Source organism: Macaca thibetana, chromosome X (assembly GCF_024542745.1).
Source record: "Macaca thibetana thibetana isolate TM-01 chromosome X, ASM2454274v1, whole genome shotgun sequence".
NCBI classification, from domain to species: Eukaryota; Metazoa; Chordata; class Mammalia; order Primates; family Cercopithecidae; genus Macaca; species Macaca thibetana.
In genome coordinates, this window is record NC_065598.1 from 60,026,804 (window position 1) to 60,049,064 (window position 22,261).

Consider the following 22,261-nt stretch of genomic DNA (forward strand, 5'->3'; position numbering starts at 1 on the left):
TCAGGACAGGACAATAGAAATCTGGAAAAGGGGTTTCCACAATCTCTGTGTTCACTCTCTTGAAGTCCTGTGATCTCCCAGAAGCCTATCTGGTACCTACCCAGGCACCAGTTCTCCACTCTGGTAGAGAGCCATGAGCAAAATGAAGAGAAAGTCATGTCCCAGCTTATCTGTTACTCAGGTTCTCCAGTCATACAATGAACATACTAATTGTCTACCTAAGAGTGTTAAAAAATCACTGATCCATAGATATCAGAGTTGGCGTTAATAATTGTAAGGATTATTTCCTCCAACAGTCTCATTTTACTGATGAGAAGATATAGCCCCAGGGAATGGAAGGAACTCCCAAAGTCACAAAGTTAGTGGCTGAGCTGGGATAAAAATTCAAACCCTTGATTCTCCAGTGAGTGGAGTGCAGTAGTGAAAAAGGATAAATACTGAAAGGACACAATTACTATAATTCTAAATATTGGAGGCCTAAGACTAATGTGTATATTATAAACTCTTATCTTTCTTTACAAAGCAATATTTGGTACATACATTACTATCTATTTTTATTTATTCATAAAATCAATAAATATGTGTGCCTACAATGTTCCAGGTATAGTATGTTAAGCACTGATTCCATAGCAGTGAACAAGATGGACAGATTTCATGCCCTCATTTCTATTCAATGAACAAGTAAATCCGGTAAGTAAATGTGCTAATACAGATGGTGATAAATGCTCTAAAAGAAAGAAAGTGAAGGGATAGGGTAACTCTGAGGGAGGAATGGGAGTTTAGATAAGGAAGGCTTCTCTAAGGAGAAGGTATTTAAATTAAGGCCTAAAGGCTTAAGGAGAGCCAGCCATGTAAGAGGTAGGGGGAAAGTATTCCAGGCACAGAAAACAGAAAGTACAGAAGTCCAAAGGATTGAACTGGCATGTAGTGTCACAGGAACTAGAAGTGCAATGAGGCTGAAACCTAGAGAGAAAGAGGGAGAGTGATAGGAGACAAATTTGACAGAAGCCAGGTCACATAAAGCCTTGAAGGCCATAGTAAGACAATCTGGATTTGTTCTATGAACTACAGGGAGAGAGGGGTGGGAATTGATGGATTTTTAAGGAGGAGAATAAACTGATCCGATTTACCTTTTTAAAAGACAACTCAGCCTGCTATGTGGTAAATAGATTGAAAGGGGACAAAAGGTAAAAACTGTTGTAGTAAGACAGGGGAAAGATGATGGTGACTTGGACTGGAAGAACAGTAAAAGAACAGTAAAGATGATGGACAGAGGTAAAAAGACTTGAGATATATTTTAGAGATAGAAATAACAGAGCTTGATGATGGATTGGATGTGGAGTATGAGGGGAAAAAATGAATAAATTCCAGATAACTTTAGGTTTTTGGTTTGCAATACTGGGTAGATGGTGACACTTTGGCTAAGGGGGGGAGACTGGCATAAGCTCAGGTTTGAAGAGGGAAAAAATCAAGACTTCCATTTGGATGTATTGAAAGTGAGCTGCCCAATAGATATATTATTAGAGGGGATGCCAGGAAGACAACTAGATATGAAAGCCTGGAGCTCAGGAGAGAAGATCTGGTTGGACATATACATTTTGGAGTCTTCCTCATACTTATGATATTTAAAGTTCCAAGACAGGTTGTAATCATCTAGGAGAGAACACAGATTTTTAAAAGGGCCCTGGACAAATTCTGAGGTTCTTAACAATTAGATAAAAGTTCCATAGAGAATGAGAGATTTATCTATAGAGACTGAGAAGCAGTGGCCAATAAGGTAAAAATAAAACAAGGGTAAATCATATTCAGGTGAATGTTGCAAGACTAGCTGTGTGAAATGTTGAAAAGTTAAATGATACGCCCATTGTACTAGCAACAAGGTTGGTGATTTTGACAAAAGTAGCTTCATGGCATGAGAGTAAGAAAGATCATATTGGAGGGGTAGAGGAGTGAATGAAGGGAATAAAGAGTGAGCAAAGGTAAACAAGTAGAGACAATGAGTATAGACAACTCTTTGAGAAGTTCTCCTGTGAAGGGGATAAGACAAGGCAATATTTGGAAGGGGATGTGAGGTCAAGGAAGTCTTTTTTATTCTTTTAACATGCAAATAAGGACATAGTGATATAATGATTGGAATGAGAGGAAAGGCTTATCACATAAGACCTTGCTAGTTGAAGCATGGTCGACAAACCAACAACATCATCATCACCTGGGTGCTTGTTAGAAATGTAGAACCTCAGGCCCCATCCCACATCTACTTAATCATAATCTACATTTCAACTAGATCCTCAGATTATCTACATGTACTTTAAAGTTTGAGAAGCACTGGTTCAAGAGCGGGAATACCTGCAGGTGCAAAGTCCTTCAGAAAGTGAGAGGGGATGGGTTCCAGAGCAAAAAGATTTGCCTTGACAGGAGCAGAATCACTTCCTGAAATCTAGCAGAAAAGAAGAGAAAATGGGTAAATGTGCAGGTGATGGTGAGCCTATAGATTTAGTGAATAAACGGGTAGGAAATGCCCCTATAACGTTTTTAAATGTTTTCTCCATGAAGCTGAGAGAGGATTATGGAGGGAGGTGTCAGTGGAGGTTACAGAAAGGAGGAGCAAGTGTGAAATAGTTCTTTCAGCACAGTGGCTCTCAACTTTGGCTGCATATTGGAATGATGTGGGAAGCTTTAAAAACCATAGATGTCTAAATCCCACCTTCAGGGATTATTATTTCATTGGAATGGGATACAGCCTGGGCATCAGGATTTTAAAAAGCTCCCCAGATGATTCTAATGTGCAACTAAGGTTGAGAGACACTGTCTGAGAGGGAGTTGAAAAGTAAGCACATCAGGGACATATGGTAGGGTTTGCAGGAAATGTTAAGCATCTACAAAAAAAATAAATAAATAAATAAAAATCAGTATCTCTTAGGAACAGGGGCACACAACAAAATAAATGTTGAGTGCCTAATTCAGACTTGTGGTAAAGAAAAATAAATCATCTCAACTGTAGCAATTGTCTCCAGTCTATTTTGCTCTTCAGGCACAGGCATAGAAATGACAGGTGGTTGGGTGAAATCTGGAGGAGATTTGCCATGCAAATACAATGGGAAAATAAATGGATAATAGAGTTGCAAGCATTTGTGAGGAAGTGATCATAATAGTGGACCAAGGAATCCAAGCCAGACACAAGGAAAAAGAGGGTATGAAGAAAGGTATTGGGTAATGGGGTAAGGTCAATTAAATGGTAGGGACAATGAATTGGAGATCCTGATGATGTGGAAGAATTGTTGGAAATGTATCAAAGTGAACTGGAATAAGAGGACAGAGTAGTCAGAGAGAAGACGCTTGAAATCAATCAACATTGTGGAAGTAATCCAGTTGGTTACTGGTTGTGACAAGATCTAGAATGTTATCACAGAAGTGTTCTGGTTGAGTGAAGTGAATAAAAAAGTTGTTAAAGGTGGGGTCATTGTTGAATAGGCCACCTACAGGAATGTTGAGGTCATACAGACAGAAGAAAGGATTAAGACAAGTGATGATCTAGAAGCTAAAGTCTTCAATGAATGAGAAAGAACATCCAGAAAGACAGTCTATCAACCAAGAATTATGTATTAAGTGCCTACTATATGCCAAAGTCTGTTCTAAGTGCTGGGTATACAGCAGTGAATAAGACAGACTAGGTCTCTATCCTCAAGGAGCTTATGTTCTAATGGACAGATTTAGACATTGAACACAAAAACCAAAAATAAGGTAACATAGCTACTAAATAATTATTATAAAAATAATAGTGTAATAGCAGGTGACTGGTAGAGGGAGATACTGCTTTACCTAGGCACACAAAGAAAGCCCCTCTAAAGAAGTGGCATCTGAGTTGACACTGGAATGATTAGAAGAAAACAGTCATTCAAAGGTCTGAGGAAATAGCATTCCAAATAAGAAGGAACAACAAAGGCAAAGGCCCAGAGATGGAAATGAGGCTGAGATGCACAAGGGATAGGAGGAGATGAATGTGGCAGAGTTTGGGTAACTATAATTATTGATAGAAAATGATATCAGGGACACAGGCAGGGCCAGAATATCAGGAAATGAAAGCAAAAGGAAGAGATAGTGGGTGGCAGAGGCAGATGGCATGTGCTGCAAAGAAGCTGGGGTTCTGAAGGCAGAGGGGAAAAAATGGGAAACATGATAGATGTTATCCTCAAATAAGCTAATACAAAAAATTTAAAGCAAGATGTTAGTGCAATGGGAGAAGTACATATAGGTACATACATAAATATAATCTTAGACTTTGAGAAGAAAAATCCAGCTAAATGAATTATCAAGGTAATCTAGCCCCTTGATACTACTCAAAATATGGGGCTACATCACCTGAGAGCTTACTAGAAATGCAGAATCCTAGATGTACCCCAGACCTACTGACTCAGCATGAACATTTTCATAAGTTCGCCAGTGACTCGTGTGCCCATTAAAGTGTGAGAAGCTCACCTCTAGACCAAACTCCTGTCATTGTGTTGGAGCCATTAGGGTGATTTTATTTGCCCTGCCCCTCTCAAAAGGAAACATCTTTATCAGTATTTGGAAGCACGATAGTCAGAGATGCTGAGGACAAGCAGAATTCCTGATTTTAAAAAAAGGTTTACTGAGCGTGTGGGCTCCCATCTCCTCTGTGAGAACATCAGCTAGGTAGATATCCCCCTCAGAACACAATTCTTCATCCCCATGTTTTCCAAACATGTCCCTGACACTGTACACCCACGGTCCCCAGGGAAACTTGAAGCAAGCTCTTGAAGCAGCTCCAAGCAGATCAGGGAAGAGCAGAAAGTGGTCACACTTGTCTTCCTTCAGACAACAATAGTCAAAGGCTAGAGACAGGATCAGATGCTGCTCAATAAGCTGCTGCAGAAAGCATCACCCTGGAAAGTAGGGGGTCTTGGCCCAATAGTCTCCCCCAGGCCACTTCAGCTTGATCACCCAGTCAAATGAAAGGCCTGTTCTTTCCAACAAGGTATAGACTCATTAGTTAGTCTCATTCTTTAAGCTCTCCATGGGCTCTCTACTGTCAAATCTGTATAACTGAAGTGACTTTAAGTTCACTTCTTCCTAACAACTGTCTCTTTCCTCTTTACCTCCCTCTTATCTTCTTCCTCCCATGCCATGCCTTCAGCCTCAAACAGCTTCCTGTCTACCAAATAATTTGCTCTCCAGTTCACTATTAATTTTCAGGACAAAGGCAGGAGCTGAAATAATGGCATGAGAAGTTTCAATTAGATGATGAGATTTAACCTCCATCCAGACATGGTGTTGATTAAATCACTTGGGTGGATTCAGGACCTGCAAGTCTCACATATATTATGTATCTCTGCAAAGATTCTCTGAAAAGCTAAATTCACATATTAATGTCCAATCTTATGAATCCCCATCACTGAAGGTATCCAAGCAGAGTCTAGAAAAGTACCTGCCAGCGATGCTGTAGAATGACTCTTCCATTGATAGAAGGCTGCACTAGGGAACCATGCAAAGAAGTTAGGGAGCCAAGGGGAGAAGGGCACTGGACTAGGAGTTGGGTGACTGCTAACTTCCTATGTAACCTTGGATAAGCTATTCAGTCTCCTCATCTGTCAAATGATGTGTGTGATTAGAACCTCTCAATACTTTTTGACCTCTGCTTTTGTAGAGTGTGGGAAGGGTCCTTCAGAGGCTAATTCTTGTCCTGGGAGACATGTGGGAGACTGAGTGGGAGGAGTTCTAGGCTCCACTTTAACCAAAGTGGTTCTCCTTTCTCACCTGTTTTACACATTAAACTTCCAGGTAAGATTATGATTGAACATAGTTCCTGCTTCTAAAAAACAAACCGAAACTACATCAAAGGCTATAAATGGAAAGTCTGGACAACTGACCTCCTGTTTTATTTGCCCACCACAGTGTCTTAAATGCCTTTTGGATGCTAAACAATATGTTTTTCAAAATACTCAATATATTTTACATAAAAATCTGGGCTTCACATAAAAATACAGCTTCTTTTGAAACACTGGAGAGTCTGGGCTTGTATTCCTACCTTGCAATAATGAGCTTGAGCTCGACAGCAGCTACGTTCCTTAGAGCCAGAGACCCTGTCCACTGGCCCCTGCCCACCTTCTGCAGGCATCTGCGTGGTGACCAGATGCCTGGTCACCAGAGACCACTGCCCTCCAGGTTTCTCTGATTTTCAGCTTCTTTACCCCTCCACAGGTCTAGGAGACCAAACCCAGAATGGGTTGTTCTAGAAATGGCCGTGTCCATGCATGAGGAGTGAGGTCTACGTAGAGCAGTGCTTCTCAAACTTTAATGTTCATGGGTGTTTTTGTTAAAGTGAAAATTCTGATTCAATAGGTCTGGGGTTGTGCTTAAGGGTCTGCACTTCTAACAGGCTTGCAGGTAATGCGGATACGGCTCATCCATGAACCACACTTTAGATGTTAGGGGCCCGTAGAAAGAAGAAACAAGTGAGGAAACAAGAGTGTTGGCCTTCGGCCCCTATTCTCACTAACCTTCAGTGATCTGGGGAAACCACTAAACCTACTGTTTGGTGGGCCTGCTAAGCCTTTTTCCAGGGAGGTGGTGAGAAAACAAAAAGAGAATCTTCCAGTCGGAGGAGTGCTTGAAGAGAAAAAGAATTACAAAGAAAGCCAGCATGGTGTCTGTTTAGAGGGAGGTGAGGCTTCTTCCAGGGGATCTGACCCCCTTCCCTGACCTCAGATGTCTTAGACCACCTCTCAGGTTTGAGGAGTTGATTCTTGAGCTCCAAGGGAAACTTGTTTTATTGGCAAAAGTTTTGAGAGGGTGAAAGAAAGGAGAAGAAAATGAGGAAAAGGAGGAGGAAGATAAAGAGGAGGATGAGGAAGACAGGGAGGGGAGGAAAAGGAGAGACAAGAAAAATGGAAAAGAAGGAGGATGAAGACATGGTGATGAATGAGGAGAAAAGAAGAGGAGGAGGAGGAGGAAGGAGAGAGGATAAGGGAAAGAAGGAGGGATGAGGAAGAGGGAGCCTTAAGAGATCAAGGCTGAAGTTTTTCCTAAAGTCCCTGTATTAGTTCATTCACATACTGCTATGAAGAAATACCTGAGACTGGCCGGGGCGCGGTGGCTCAAGCCTGTAATCCCAGCACTTTGGGAGGCCGAGACGGGTGGATCACGAGGTCAGGAGATCGAGGCCATCCTGGCGAACACGGTGAAACCCCGTCTCTACTAAAAAATACAAAAAACTAGCCGGGCGAGATGGCGGGCACCTGTAGTCCCAGCTACTCGGGAGGCTGAGGCAGGAGAATGGCGGGAACCCCGGAGGCGGAGCTTGCAGTGAGCTGAGATCCGGCCACTGCACTCCAGCCCGGGCGACAGAGCGAGACTCCGTCTCAAAAAAAAAAAAAAAAAAAAAAGAAATACCTGAGACTGAGTAATTTATAAAGAAAAGAGGTTTAATTGACTCACAGTTCTGAATGACTTGGTGGGGGGTGGCTCAGGAAACTTACATTCATGGCATAAGGCACCTCTTCAAAGGACAGCAGGAGAGAGAATGTACAATGAGCAAAGGGGGAAGCCGCTCCTTATAAAACCATTCGATCTCATGAGAACTCACTGTCATGAGAACAGCATAAGGGAAACCAACCCCATGATTCAATTACCTCCCACCAGGTCCCTGACTTGACACATGGGGATTTTTATAATTCAAGGTGAGATTTGGGTGGGGACACATAGACAAAACACATAAGGCTTCTCACTAGACTCCTCTATCCTCATTGGGCCCCTCCTCACAGTAAGGCATTCTCATAGGAGGATCCTAAGGTCCACTTTCCAGCTCTAAAATTCAATGCTCTTCTGAAGTGCTATGACAACAGGATGAGCTGGCTCCATCCAGCCTGCCTATGGTGAACTGTCTCCTCTTTCTCTCCTGTGTCACACCAGGAGCCACCCAACAAAGCCAATGCTTCCTCTTTCTGATACGATAGATTTACAGAGATCATATAGGCTGCTGTGGAATCCCTAATGGGGTAAACTGGGAAGGAGAAGAGAAGGCATTGCCTCTACACATATACATATTAGTTGCCAAGGCCTGTTACCTCTAATCCTATGGCATTTCTTCTGTGTATCCTCTCCTCTCCATACCCATAACCACTACCCTGGGTCATACTCTTGTTTATTATGTCTCTCCTGAACCATCCCATCGGCCTCCTATGTGTCCACTCACCTAAATTTTTGCTGCCTTCCAATAAATTCTCGCAGTGCTGCTGAAGTTATATTCCAAAATCACTGCTTGAATCAGATCAAACACTTTTAATGACTCCCAATTGCATACAAGATTAACTTCAAATTCCTTAGCAAGATACTAACAAGTATCTACAACCTGTCCCTAAGTACTCTTCTACCTACTTTTTAGTATCTTTGTATATTCTCTCAGAATTTATTTTCCCCTACTTCTGGCTGTCTACATTCTAGCCATCCTTCCAGGTCTGGATCAAATGCCATCTATTTATTGAAGCCTGGACTCAAGTTGAAATCCACCTCTCTTTCTGTAAATGCAAATGACATTTTGCTGGTGCACTTTTTCAGCCACTTGCCACCACTTCGTTTATGTAGTTAGCCATTTATGAACTTATCTCCTACATATAATTTTGCTTGCTCATAGCCTGTCAGAGCCCTAGTGTTGAGAGGCTCTCAGAAAATGCTTGTTGAGTGAATTGGTGTTCAGAGAAAGGAGAAAAAAAGGCCAGAGCTTGGGTTCGGACAAAGGCAGAGCAAACTCTGAGAGGGCCAGAGAAAGCTATGCAGGGTCCAACTTTCACCACTCTGAGGCTTGCTAAGGATGCCTCCATCTCCTCCCATGTCTCTCTTGATGACTGAAATTCCTCAGAGTGACACCCTTTGGGGTTGGAAACATTTTGGATGTCTCTGAGAAATGCAAACAGCCTTGAAAGAGGGAAAATACCTAAGGCAGTGATTCTCAAAGGGTGGTTTGCAGACTTTCAGTGAATGGTGAAGTGGATTCATATGTGTGGTAAAATCAATTAGGTATATCGTGATGAGATTTTTTTTTTTAACAGAAAATATCAGACTACAAGTAAGGTTACACCAACATCAGCTGGAAGCAACATAGGACTTGAGCTAGTTTGCCTCTCTGTACCTCAGTTTCCTCATCTGGAAAACAGGAATAATAATAATACCTATATCAAAAAGTTGCTATGAGGAGTAAACAAGTGAGTACGTGTAAAACTTTTAGCACAATGCCTGGCATATGTTAGCTCTGATAATAGTGATTAGCTGTTGGGTGGAAGTAGAGGTAGGGTTGAGGGGATTGCAGAAAGGACCACTAAGGATGATGAAGGACTTTACCAAACCTGATGCAGACCATGTGGACTGACACCCATACATGATAGGTGCAGACTATAAAAACACTTGTGTGGGCAGCTGGCAAGATGGCCAAATAGGAAGAGCTCAGGTCTGCAGTTCCCAGCGAGATCAACACAGAAGGCAGATGATTTCTGCATTTCCAACTGAGGTACAAGACTCATCTCATTGGGACTTGTTAGACAGTGGGTGCAGCCCACAGAGGGTGAGCAGAAGCAGGACGGGGCTTCACCTCACCTGTGAAGCTCAAGGGGTTGGGTAATTCCCTCCCCCAGCCAAGGGAAGCCATGAGGGACTGTGCCATAAGGAATGATGCATTCCAAACTAGATACTACACTTTTCCCATGGTCTTCACAAGATGTAGACCATGCGATTCCTTCTGGTACCTATGCCACAAGAGCCCTGGGTTTCAAGCACAAAACTGGGTGGCTGTTTGGGCAGACACTGAGCTAGCTGCAGGAGTTTCTTTTCATATTACAGTGGTGCCTAGAATGCCAGCAAGACAGAACCATTTACTCCCCTGGAGAGGGGGCTGAAGCCAGGCAGCCAAGGGATCCCACCCCCACGGAGCCCAGCAAACTAAGACCCACTGGCATGAAACTCTTGCTGGCAGCACAGCAGTCTGAAGTCGACCTGGGATGCTCCAGCTTGGTGGGGATAGGGGTATCCACCATTACTGAGGCATGAGTAGGTGGTTTTCCCCTCACAGCATAAACAAAACCACTGGGAAGTTCAAACAGGGCTTGAACCCACTGCAGCTTGGCAAAGCTGCTGTAGCCAGGCCACCTCTCTAGATTCCTCCTCTCTGGACAGGACACCTCTGCAAAAAGGCAGCAGCCCCAGTCAGAGGATTTTAGATAAAACTCCCATCTCCTTGGGACAGAGCATCTGGGGGCAAGAACGGCTGTGGGTGCAGCTTCAGCAGACTTAACCTTTCCTGCCTACCAGCTCTGAAGGAAGCACTCGAGCTCTGCTAAGGGACAGACTGCCTCCTCAAATGGGTCCCTTACCCGCATGTCTCCTGACTGGGAGACACCTCCCAGCAGGGGTTGACAGACACCTCATATAGGAGAGCTCTGACTGGCATCTGGCAGGTACCCCTCTGGAACAAAGCTTCCAGAGGAAGGAACAGGCAGCAATCTTTGCTCTTCTGCACACTCTGCTGGTGATACCCAGGCAAACAGGGTCTGGAGTGAACATCCAGCAAACTCCAGCAGACCTGCAGCAGACGGGCCTGTTAGAAGAAAAACTAATAAACAGAAAGGAATAGTATCAACATCAACAAAAAGGATGTCCACACCAAAACCACATCTGAAGATCACCCACATCAAAGACCAAAGGTAGATAAATCCACAAAGATAGGGAGAAACCAGCACAAAAAGGCTGAAAATTGCAAAAACCAGAACGCCTCTTCTTCTCCAAAGGATCACAACTCCTCACCAGCAAGGGAAGAAAACTGGACGGAGAATGAATTTGACAAATTGACAGAAGTAGGGTTCTGAAGGTGGGGAATAACAAACTCCTCCGAGCTAAAGGAGCATGTTCTATTCCAATGCAAGGAAGCTAAGAACCTTGAAAAAAGGTTAGGCGAATTGCTAACTAGAATAACCAATTTAGAGAAGAACATAAATGACTTGATGGGGCTAAAAAACACAGCATGAGAACTTCGTGAAGCATACACAAGTATCAATAGCTGAATTGATCAAGCAGAAGAAAGGGTATCAGAGATTGAAAATTCACTTAATGAAATAAAGTGAGAAGACAAGATGAGAGAAAAAAGAATGAAAAGGAACGAACAAAGCCTCCAAGAAATATGGGACAATGTGAAAAGACCAAACCTACATTTGATTAGTGTACCTGAAAGTGACGGGGAGAATGGAACCAAGCTGGAAAACACTCTTCAGGATATTATCCAGGAGAACTTCCCCCAAAATAGCAAGACAGGACAACATTCAATTTCAGGAAATACAGAGAACACCACAAAGATACTCTTCGAGAAGAGCAACCCCAAGACACATAATCATCAGATTCGCCAAGATTGAAATGAAGGAAAACACGTTAAGGGGGGCCAGAGAGAGAGATCGGGTTACCCACAAAGGGAAGCCCATCAGACTAACAGCGGATCTCTCTGCAGAAACCCTACAGCAGAAAAGCCAGAAGAGAGTGGGGGCCAATATTCAACATTCATAAAGAGAAGAATTTTCAACCCAGAATTTCATATCCAGCCACACTATACTTCATAAGCGAAGGAGAAATAAAATTCTTTACACACAGGCAAATGCTGAGAGATTTGGTCAACACTAGGCCTGCCTTACAAGAGCTCCTGAAGGAAGCACTAAACATGGAAAGGAACAACCTGTACCAGCCACTGCAAAAAACATACCAAACTGTAAAGACCATCGACACTATGAAGAAACTGCATCAACTAACAGCCAAAATAACCAGCTAGCATCATAATGACAGCATCAAATTCACACATAACAATATTAACCTTAAATGTAAACAGGATAAATGCCCCAATTAATAGAAATAGACTGGAAAATTAGATAAAGAGTCAAAACCCATTGGTTTACTTTATTCAGGAGACCCATCTCATGTACAAAGACACACATAGGCTCAAAATAAAGGGATGGAGAAATATTTACCAAGAAAATAGAAAGCAAAAAAAGCAGGTGTAACAATCCTAGTCTCTGATAAAACAGACTTTAAACCAACAAAGAAAAAGGAAAACAAGAGCATTACATAGTGATAAAGGGATCAATGCAACAAGAAGTGCTAACTATCCTAAATATATATGCACCCAATACAGGAGCACCCAGATTCAGAAAGCAAGTTCTTAGAGACCTATAAAGAGACTTAGACTCCCACACAAAAATAGTGGGAGACTTTAAAATGCCACTATCAATATTAGACAGATCAACGAGACAGAAAATTAACAAAGATATTCAGGACTTGAACTCAGCTCTGGACCAAGTGGACCTAATAGACATCTAAATAACTCTCCACTGCAAATCAACAGAATATACATTCTTAGCACCACATCAGATGTATTCAAATATTGACCACGTAATTGGAAGTAAAACACTCCTCAGCAAATGTGAAAGAACAGAAATCATAACAGTCTCTCAGACCACAGTGCAATTAAATGAGAACTTAGGACTAAGAACCTCACTCAAAATCACACAACTACATGGACACTGAGCAACCTGCTCCTGAATGACTACTGGGTAAATAACGAAATTAAGGCAGATATAAAGATGTTCTTCGAAACCTATCAGAACAAAGATACAATGTACCAGACTCTCTGGAACACAGATAAGCAGCGTTTAGAGGGAAAATTATAGCACCAAATGCCCACAAGAGAAAGCAGGAAAGATCTGAAATCGACACCCTAACATCACAATTAAAAGAACTAGAGAAGCAAGAACAAACAAATTCAAAAGCTAGCAGAAGAAAAGAAATAACTAAGATCAGAGCAGAACTGATAAAGGTAGAGACACGAAAAACCCTTAAAAAAATAAATGAAACCAGGCGCTGGTTTTCTGTAAAGATCAACAGAATAGATAGGCCACTAGCCAGACTAATAAAGAAGAAAAGAGAGAAGAATCAAATAGATAGAATACAAAATGATAAAGGGGATAGTACCACTGACCCCACAGAAATACAAACTAACATCAGAGAATACTAGAAACACCTCTATGCAAATAAACTCAGAAATCTAGAAGAAATGGATAAATTTCTGGACATATACACCCTCCCAAGTCTAAAACAGGAAGAAGTCGAATCCCTGAGCAGACTAATAACAAGTTCTGAAATTCAGGCAGTAATTAATAGCATACCAACCACAAAAAGTCCAGGACAAGATGTATTCACAGCCAAATTCTACCAGAGGTACAAAAAGGAGCTGGTAGCATTCCTTCTGAAACTGTTCCAAACAATAGAAAAAGAGGGAATCCTACCTAACTCATTTTATGAGACGAGTACCATCCTGATACCAAAACCTGGCAGAGACACAACAAAAAAAGAAAATTTCAGGCCAATATCCCTGATGAACATCAGTGTGAAAATCCTCAACAAAATACTGGCAAACCGAATCCAGCAGCGCATCAAAAAGCTTATCCACCACAATCAAGTCAGCTTCATCCCTGGGATGCAAGTCTGGTTCAACGTACACAAATCAATAAATGTAATCCATCACATCAACAGAACCAATGACAAAAAACATGATTATCTCAACAGATGCAGAAAAGTCCTTTGATAAAATTCAACACCTCTTCATGCTAAAAACTCTCAATAAACTAGGTAATGATGGAACATAATTCAAAATAATGAGAGCTATTTATGACAAACTCACAGCCTATGATATTGAATGGGCAAAAACTGGAAGCATTCCCTTTGAAAAATGGCACAAGACAAAGATGCCTTCTCTCACCACTCCTATTCAACACAATATTGGAAGTTCTGGCTAGGGCAATCAGGCAAGAGAAAGAAATAAAGGATATTTAAATAGGAAGAGAGGAAGTCAAACTGTCTCTCTTTGCAGATGATATGATTGTATACTTAGCAAACCCCATCATCTCAGCCCCAAAACTCCTGAAGCTGATAAGCAACTTCATCAAAGTCTCAGGATACAAAATCAATGTGCAAAAATCACATGCATTCCTATACATCAATAATAGACAAACAGAGAGCCAAATCGTGAGTGAACTCCCATTCACAATTGCTACAAAGAGAATAAAATACCTAAGAATACAACTTACAAGGGATGTGAAGGACCACTTCAAGGAAAACTACAAACCACTTCTCAAGGAAATAAGAGAGGACTCAAACAAATGGAAATTTGTAGATTCAATGTAATCTACAAATTCAATTGTTGTAATATTGTAATATTCAATTACAATATAAATATAGTAATTTATAGATTCAATGCTATCCCCATCAAACTACCATCGATCTTCTTCACAGAATTAGAAAAAAACTACTTTAAAGTTCATATGGAACCAAGAAAGAGCCCACATAGCCAAGACAATGCTAAGCAAAACGATCAAAGCTGGAGGCATCATGCTACATGACTTCAAACTATACTACAAGGCTACAGTAACCAAAACAGCATGATACTGGTACCAAAACAGAGATATAGACCAATGGAGCAGAACAGAGCCCTCAGAAATAACACCACATATCTACAACCATCTGATCTTTGACAAACCTGACAAAAACAAGAAATGGAGAAAGGATTCCCTATTTAATAAATGGTGCTGGGAAAACTGGCTAGCCATAAGTAGAAAGCTGAAACTGGATCCCTTCCTTACACCTTACACAAAAATTAACTCAAGATAGATTAAAGCCTTAAACATAAGACCTAAAATCATTAAAAAAAAAAAAAAAAAAAAAAAAAAAAAAAAACTGGAAGAAAAACGAGGCAATACCATACAGGAGATAGGCATGGGCAAAGACTTCATGACTAAAACACCAAAAGCAATGACAACAAAAGCCAAAATTGAAAAATGGGATCTAAGTAAACTAAAGAGCTTCTGCACAGTAAAAGAAACTATCATCAGAGTGAACAGGCAACCTACAGAATAGGAGAAAATTTTTGCAATCTATCCATCTGACAAAGAGCTAATATCCAGAATCTAGAAGTAACTTAAACAAATTTACAAGAAAAAAACAACCCCATCAAAAAGTGGGCGAAGGATACGAATGGACACTTCTCAAAAGAAGACATTTATGCAGCCAAAAAACAAATTTACAAGAAAAAAAATCAGACTATCCCATCAAAAAGTGGGTGAAAGATATGAACAGACACTTCTCAAAAGAAGACATTTATGCAGCCAACAGACACATGAAAAAATGCTCATCATCACTGGCTATCAGAGAAATGCAAATCAAAACCACAATGAGATACCCTCTCACACCAGTTAGAATGGTGATCATTATAAAGTCAGGAAACAACCAATGCTGGAGAGGATGTGGAGAAATAGGAATGCTTTTACACTGTTGGTGGGACTGTAAACTAGTTCAACCATTGTGGAAGACAGTGTGGCGATTCCTCAAGGATTTAGAACTAGAAATTGACTCAGCCATTCCATTACTGAGTATATACCCAAAGGATTATAAATCATGCTGCTATAAAGACCCATGCACATGTATGTTTATTGCGACACTCTACTCAATAGCAAAGACTTGGAACCAATCCAAATGTCCAGCAATTATAGACTGGATAAAGAAAATGTGGCACATACACACCATGGAATACTATGCAGCTATGAAAAAGGATGAGTTCATGTCCTTTGCAGGGATATGGATGAAACTGGAAACCATCATTCTCAGCAAACTAACACAAGAACGGAAAACTAAACAGCGTGTGTTCTCACTCATAAGTGGGAGTTGAACAATGAGAACACATAGACACAGGGAGGGGAATATCACATACTGGGGCCTGTTGGGGTTGGGGGCTAGGGGAGGGATAGCATCAGGAGAAATACCCAATGTAGATGACGGGTTGATGGGTGCAGCAAACCACCATGTCATGTGTATACCTATGTAACAAACCTGCACATTCTGCACATCTATCCCAGAACTTAAAGTATAATTTTAAAAAGTTAAAAAAAAAAGACTTGTTTGCATGCATTGACACAGACACACAGAGTGGTCTCACAAACCCTTAGTCTCTATCAGCAGCCAGGTATGCTGGTTGCTTCACTCCTATGAGGAATCTGTGCCTGTCACAGAATAAGGTGCCTGAGGCCAGGAGGAGAAGGGTGCCCTGGATTGTGGCAGCAACTATTAGAAGCAGTGAAAATATCCCAACCCCAAACCCCAGAGCCTAGATTGAGACATTCTCATGAAACCCTGGCAGCCACACAAATTAAATCCAGGCAGGCATAAGACAACGTGTTTATTTTTCTTCACTTTTTCTCTCCTTTTGTGCTATTATTCTTTTGTGAGCCTCCCTCTAGAACCTCTCAGGGTGTTTAGGTTTATTTTATATTCTTGAAGAGAAGGAAAGCAGTAAAGGGAAGGATACAGTGGGGGAAGCATTTGTTTTATTTATTTATTCGAATAATATTTATTGCATACCTTCTATGTGTTAGGCACTGTTCCTGTTCCAGGAATTGGGGATATTTTGGTGAATAAAACTGTTAAAATCCTTGCTCTTATGGTGCTTATATTCTAGCAGGGAGAGACAAATGACAAACAAATAAAATATATAGTATGTCAGATGGTTATAACTGCTATTGACGGGAAAAGCAGAGAGGGTGGGGAAACGTATTATGCAATTTTTAAAAGGATGGTCAGGGTAAGTCTCATTGAGAAGATGACTCATAAACAATACTTGAGCAAGGTGAGATGCCAGCCATGCAGACATCTGAAAACAGAATGTTCCAGACGAAAGGAATAGCCAGCAAGGCCTTAAGGCCGGCATGTTCCAGGCAACTCTAAAGAAGAGTGGGGAGGCTGGTGCGACTGAAGTGGAATGAGCACTGAACTATAGTAGAATATAAGGTCACCGAGGTAATGGGGACCTGATCATGTAAGGTCTTAAATATCATTGTGAGAATTGAGCATTTACTCTTAGTGAGATGGGAGACAATTGAAGGATTCTGAGCACAAGAGTGACATGTGACATGATTTGACTTAAGTTTCAATACACTCACAGAGGATGTTGTATAAAGAATCGACTGTAGGACGTTAAGGGAGGAAACAGAGCAGTAAGGAGGATAATGTAGCATTCCTAGATAACAGTAGTTTAGACCAGAGTGATAGCAGGGGAGGTGGTGAGAAGTAATCAATTTTAAATATATTTTGAAGGTAGAACCAACAGGATTACCCGAGGGATTAGATGTGGGATGTGGAAGAAAATGAGCCATAAGGCTTTTATTCTGAGCATCTGGAAGGAAGCATCTGGAATTTGCTATAAATTGGAGGAGGGAGGGAAAAGTACCGAAGAACTTGGTCTTGGTTTTTGTATCAGGAGTTCAGTTTGGGACATATTAAGTTTGTAATGCCTGTTAGATATGCAAGTGGAGAGGTTAAGTAGTCAGTTCGATATACATGTTGAAGGAAAAGGCCAGGCTGGACATATAAATTTGGGAGACATTAGCTTTTACTTAATGAGTCTAAATGAGGTCACCAAGGAAGGAAATACATCGGAAGAAAAGAAGAGGTCCAATGACTAACGCCTGAAGACTTCTAACATTTAGAGGTTGGGGAGGTGAGAAGAAAATAGCAAAGAACTCTGAGAAGGAGCAATCAGTGAGGTGGCAGTGAAACTAGGAGAGTCTTGAAAGCCAAGGAAGTCTAGGAATCCAAGGAAGAAAGAGTTTCAAGGAGCAAAGGTGGTCCCCTTTGTCAAGTGCTGATAAGAGGAATTCTTTTGTGGTTGAGAAGGGGTCCAGCCCCATGGAAAGCTGATACAATGGTGGTATGTGTTCTCAAGGGATAGGGAAGGTTGACAACTCCTTGAGTGGCTTGTACAGAGGCAGTGTGGCATTCAGGTTCTAGGCTGAAAGGCACACTAACCTAGGCAAGATTGGCCAGTGATTCTGTGTGTATGGTGTGTCATCTGAGGCATTTAATACAGACAGCAGAGCAGATGGAGCAGTGAACCTCACTGGAAAACCTGGCCAACCAGTCACAGATGTAGAGAAAGTGGCTACTCATAGGGTACAATCAGAAGCATGTTAGAGCGGTCTCTGTTTCCAAACATACTTTCACCATTTCAACATCAGATTCTAGGCTTTCTTTTTTTTCTTTTTATTTATTTATTTTTTATTTTTTATTTTTATTATTACTATACTTTAAGTTCTAGGGTACATGTGCACAATGTGCAGGTTTGTCACATATGTATACTTGTGCCATGTTGGTGTGCTGCACCCATCAACTCGTCATTTACATTAGATATAACTCCCAATGCAATCCCTCCCCCCTCCCCCCTCCCCCTTCCCCATGACAGACCCCGATGTGTGATGTTCCCCTTCCCGAGTCCAAGTGATCTCATTGTTCAGTTCCCACCTATGAGTGAGAACATGCAGTGTTTGGTTTTCTGTTCTTGCGATAGTTTGCTGAGAATGATGGTTTCCAGCTGCATCCATGTCCCTACAAAGGACACGAACTCATCCTTTTTTACGGCTGCATAGTATTCCATGGTGTATATGTGCCACATTTTCTTAATCCAGTCTGTCACTGATGGACATTTGGGTTGATTCCAAGTCTTTGCTATTGTGAATACTTATTTATCTGACAAGCACTTATGTGTTAAGAACTTTTCTAAGCATTTACAAATAACAACTTAGTGAATCTGCACAACAACCCTGTGAGGTAAGTTCTATACTTATCCCTTTTTTACAGATGAAGAAATGGAGGCAAAGAAAGGCTAAGGACCTTGCTCAATTGCACATAGTAAGAAGTAGAACCCAGACTCAATAATAATAATAATAATAATAATAATAATAATAATAATAAAGAAGTAGAGTCCAGACTCTAACTCTGCTGTCTCCAGTGTCCATGCTTTTAGCATTTACACCTAGGCACTGGCCAACTACAGTGTAAGCCAAATTCTGCCTACGGCCTGTTTCTGTATGTTTTTGTACTTTTCTATAGGGTCGTTTTAAAAGAAAAGAAAAACATGCAACATGCACCTAGTTTGGTCCATAAAGCCTAAACTATTTACTGTCTGGCCCTTCACTGAAAAAGTTTATCATCCCCTGCTTAGCACTGTAAAATGGGCAAGACAATACCTCTAATTAGTTTGTGGGTAGATCAAATGATGTAATTTATAGGAAGTGCTGGTAGGTATTCAATAAACAACAGATTTTATGATTAATTTTATACTACTTCTGCCATTAGCTCTTTGCTTCCTGCACTCTCCCCCAAAGGAATTCCTCTTAGATTTGACTCATTCCCAGCCCTCATGTTTCCCTCAGCCTTTCCTGAAAAGTTACCATAGACAGCCATACCAATCATTATTTGTTAAACATATACATTAAAAGAATAATTTAGTAGGAATTTCAGTAGCTTTAAAATACCTAAGTGAATTGGACGAAGCATGTAGGTTCTAACTAAGGAAGTCTTGGCAACAAATGCTAAATAATCCACTAGATGTTTTTCCCAAATGGCAATTGTAGAGTTAGCAAATAAATATGTAATGGGTTATATCCCCTAAAAAGTAAAATTTGAAATAAGCATTAAAATTTTTTAAAGCAAGTAATATTTCATTTGGTTATTAGATATAAGGAAAAATTATAGAACATCAGAACCTGAAGACTCCATAGAAATTCTCTAGGCAAATACCTCAGATTAAAGATTGGAAATGTGAATCCCAGAGACAGAAGGATACTTGCACATGGCCACACAGCAAATTGAGCTAGAATCCTGTTCTCCTAATGTAGTGTTCTTTCCATTACAACAGTGCTTGGAAACTAGTTATGTGGGGCTGGATTCTACGTTTAGTTTGTCCCACATAATGTAAAAATGAAGTTGATCCATTATTTAAAGAGCAAAATATTATGTAAGAAAATCTGGATTTCCAGATTCCATTGAAGAAAATCAGAAGATCTGGCCATTTAGGAAAATGAACTAGAACTGGGTAGTGGCTTCATTTAGACATAGCATGTGATCTCTAGTTTGACATGATCTCCACCACTCTTTTTTTTTTTTTTTTTTTGGGAGATGGAGTCTTGCTCTGTCACCCAGGCTGGAGTGCAGTAGCATGATCTCGGCTCACTGACACCACTGCCTTCCGGGTTCAAGCAATTCTCCTGTCTCAGCCTCCCAAGTAGCTGGGACCACAGGTGCATGCTACCATGCCTGGTTAATTTTTGTATTTTTAGTAGAGAAGGGGTTTCACTATATTGGTCAGGCTGGTCTCGAACTTTTAACCGCGGGTGATCCACCCGTCTCAGCCCTCCAAAGTGCTGGGATTACAGGTGTGAGCCACTGCGCCCAGCCCCACCACTCTCAAATGCATCTACCCTGCAATGTCTTTGTCTCTCATGTAACTTACCAATCAACTCTATTTAAGATTTTGCAGTTGACTTTCCCTACCCTACACCTTGCAGCATTTTCCCAAACAAGGGGTGAAAGCTCCCTTCTGAGGGTTCCCAGGAGGACCATGGGCTGAGGCATCATAGCCATGGACTATGGTAAGACACTAGTTTTTCATTCTTGATTGTTGTAGTAGAGAGACTACTAGTTGCCTACTGAAAACCAAATTTCCCTGAAAGCTGTCATGCACCATTTTTGTTTTTCCCACTGTTTTCAATGGGGATATGACAACTGGAGGTTCACTAGCCATCCTGTGACCTTCAGGATAAAAACCATGGTATAAAGTTACCATACCAACCCTGAACAGCCTATCTCTAGATCTTTCTTACATAATATAAAAATAAATGTCTGCCTCATTTAGGCCACATTTATATCCCATTTCTGTTACTAGCAGCCAAATGTAATTCCTAATATATAAAACAAGCATGAAAGTTCTTGGCCTTGCGGTGGCAAAAATAAGTAAATCATATAACTACTTAACATCTGCGTGCTTCAGTCTCCTTGTATGTAAAATGGAAATAGTAATACTCTCTACTTCAGAGGATTATTAAGTGAGTTTGATACATGTGAGGATTAAATAAATTTAATACATATAAAATACTTAAAATAGTGCCTGACACAGGGTGTGGTAGTTATAATAAAGACCCCCTCCCCCCATCCACCAAACATATTCACATACTACTAATCCCTAGAAACTGTGAATATGTTAGGTTACATGGCAAAGAGGAATGGGGAATTAGAGTAGCAGATGGGATTAAAGTTGTTAATCAGTGACCTTTAAAATAGGGAGATTATCCTGGATCACCCAGGTGGTCCCAATGTAATTGCAAAGGTGCTTAAATGTGAAGGAAGCAGCAGAGTTAGTTTCAGAGTACTGCAATATGAGAAAGACTTGACTAGCCATTGCTGGCTTTGAAGATGGAAGGGAGCCATGAGTCAAGGAATGCTAGCAGCCTCTAGAAGCTGGAAAAAGCAGGAAAGTTTCTCCTCTAGAGCCTCCAGAAAAGAATGCAATCTTGTTGACACCTTAATTTTAGCCACTAAGATAAATTTTGGAATTTTGACTTCCAGAACTGTAAGATAATAAATGTTTGTTGTTTTAAGCCATCAAATTTGTGGTAATTTCTTCAGGAACAATAGGAAGCTAATATGCATTGTAAATGCTCTATAAATGATAAATATAAAACTAAATAACTCAATCTCAGTTTGTATTTGCAGAAAAGAATGAAGACATTTTTCATTTGATATTTGCAAACTAGTCCCATTTTATAGCTGGGGAAACTAAGGTTCAGAAACAAGTAATGACTTACCTAAATTCAGCCAGTGAGTTAGCAGCAGGATGGTTTCTCCTTACTTGCTACCAGCAGCTGCCTGGCTACCCTGTAACTTGTGTTTCCAGCTCCAGCAGTGGCAATTTTGCAGACAGACGCCCACATCTGCTGTAACTAAAGTGTGATAATTGGTTGCTAAGCCATGCAATCGGTTGCTAGGCTCCTTTCCCCCTTTCAGGCTCCAACACACTTCAGCAACTGGAAGTTAATAATCTGCCAGCAAATTGAATTTGGTGAAAAGATCAGACAGCGTGTTAATCGAGAACCAGGCGATCCAGGCTCACCTCAGAGGACTGTGTGAGCTTCTACCAAGTACACTCCCTGCGTGGGCTGCGGTTTCCATACCAGATACATGAACTCTTGGACCTCTATGTATCTAAAGGGGGCTAGATATATTTCTTTGAGCTGCTAATGAATATCTTCATGCCTTTCCCTGAGCATTTCTCTGTCTCAAATGCCCTAAGCTTGATTGTGTTTCACAGAGTGTTGTAATTAAAGGGGTGATTATAGAT

The 22,261-nt window shown here is 41.0% G+C and overlaps 1 protein-coding gene across 1 annotated transcript in view; it reads right to left on the reverse strand.

Moving 5' to 3' along the window:
* The window catches only part of ARHGEF9 (Cdc42 guanine nucleotide exchange factor 9), a 179,733-nt gene extending 157,987 nt beyond the window's left edge, over window positions 1-21,746 (reverse strand). Inside the window, exon 1 of the mRNA XM_050776932.1 lies at window positions 21,729-21,746. The gene's annotated coding sequence lies outside the window, so the exon portion shown is untranslated. The remainder of the gene's footprint in view (window positions 1-21,728) is intronic.
* Between the last annotated feature and the right edge of the window lie 515 nt (window positions 21,747-22,261).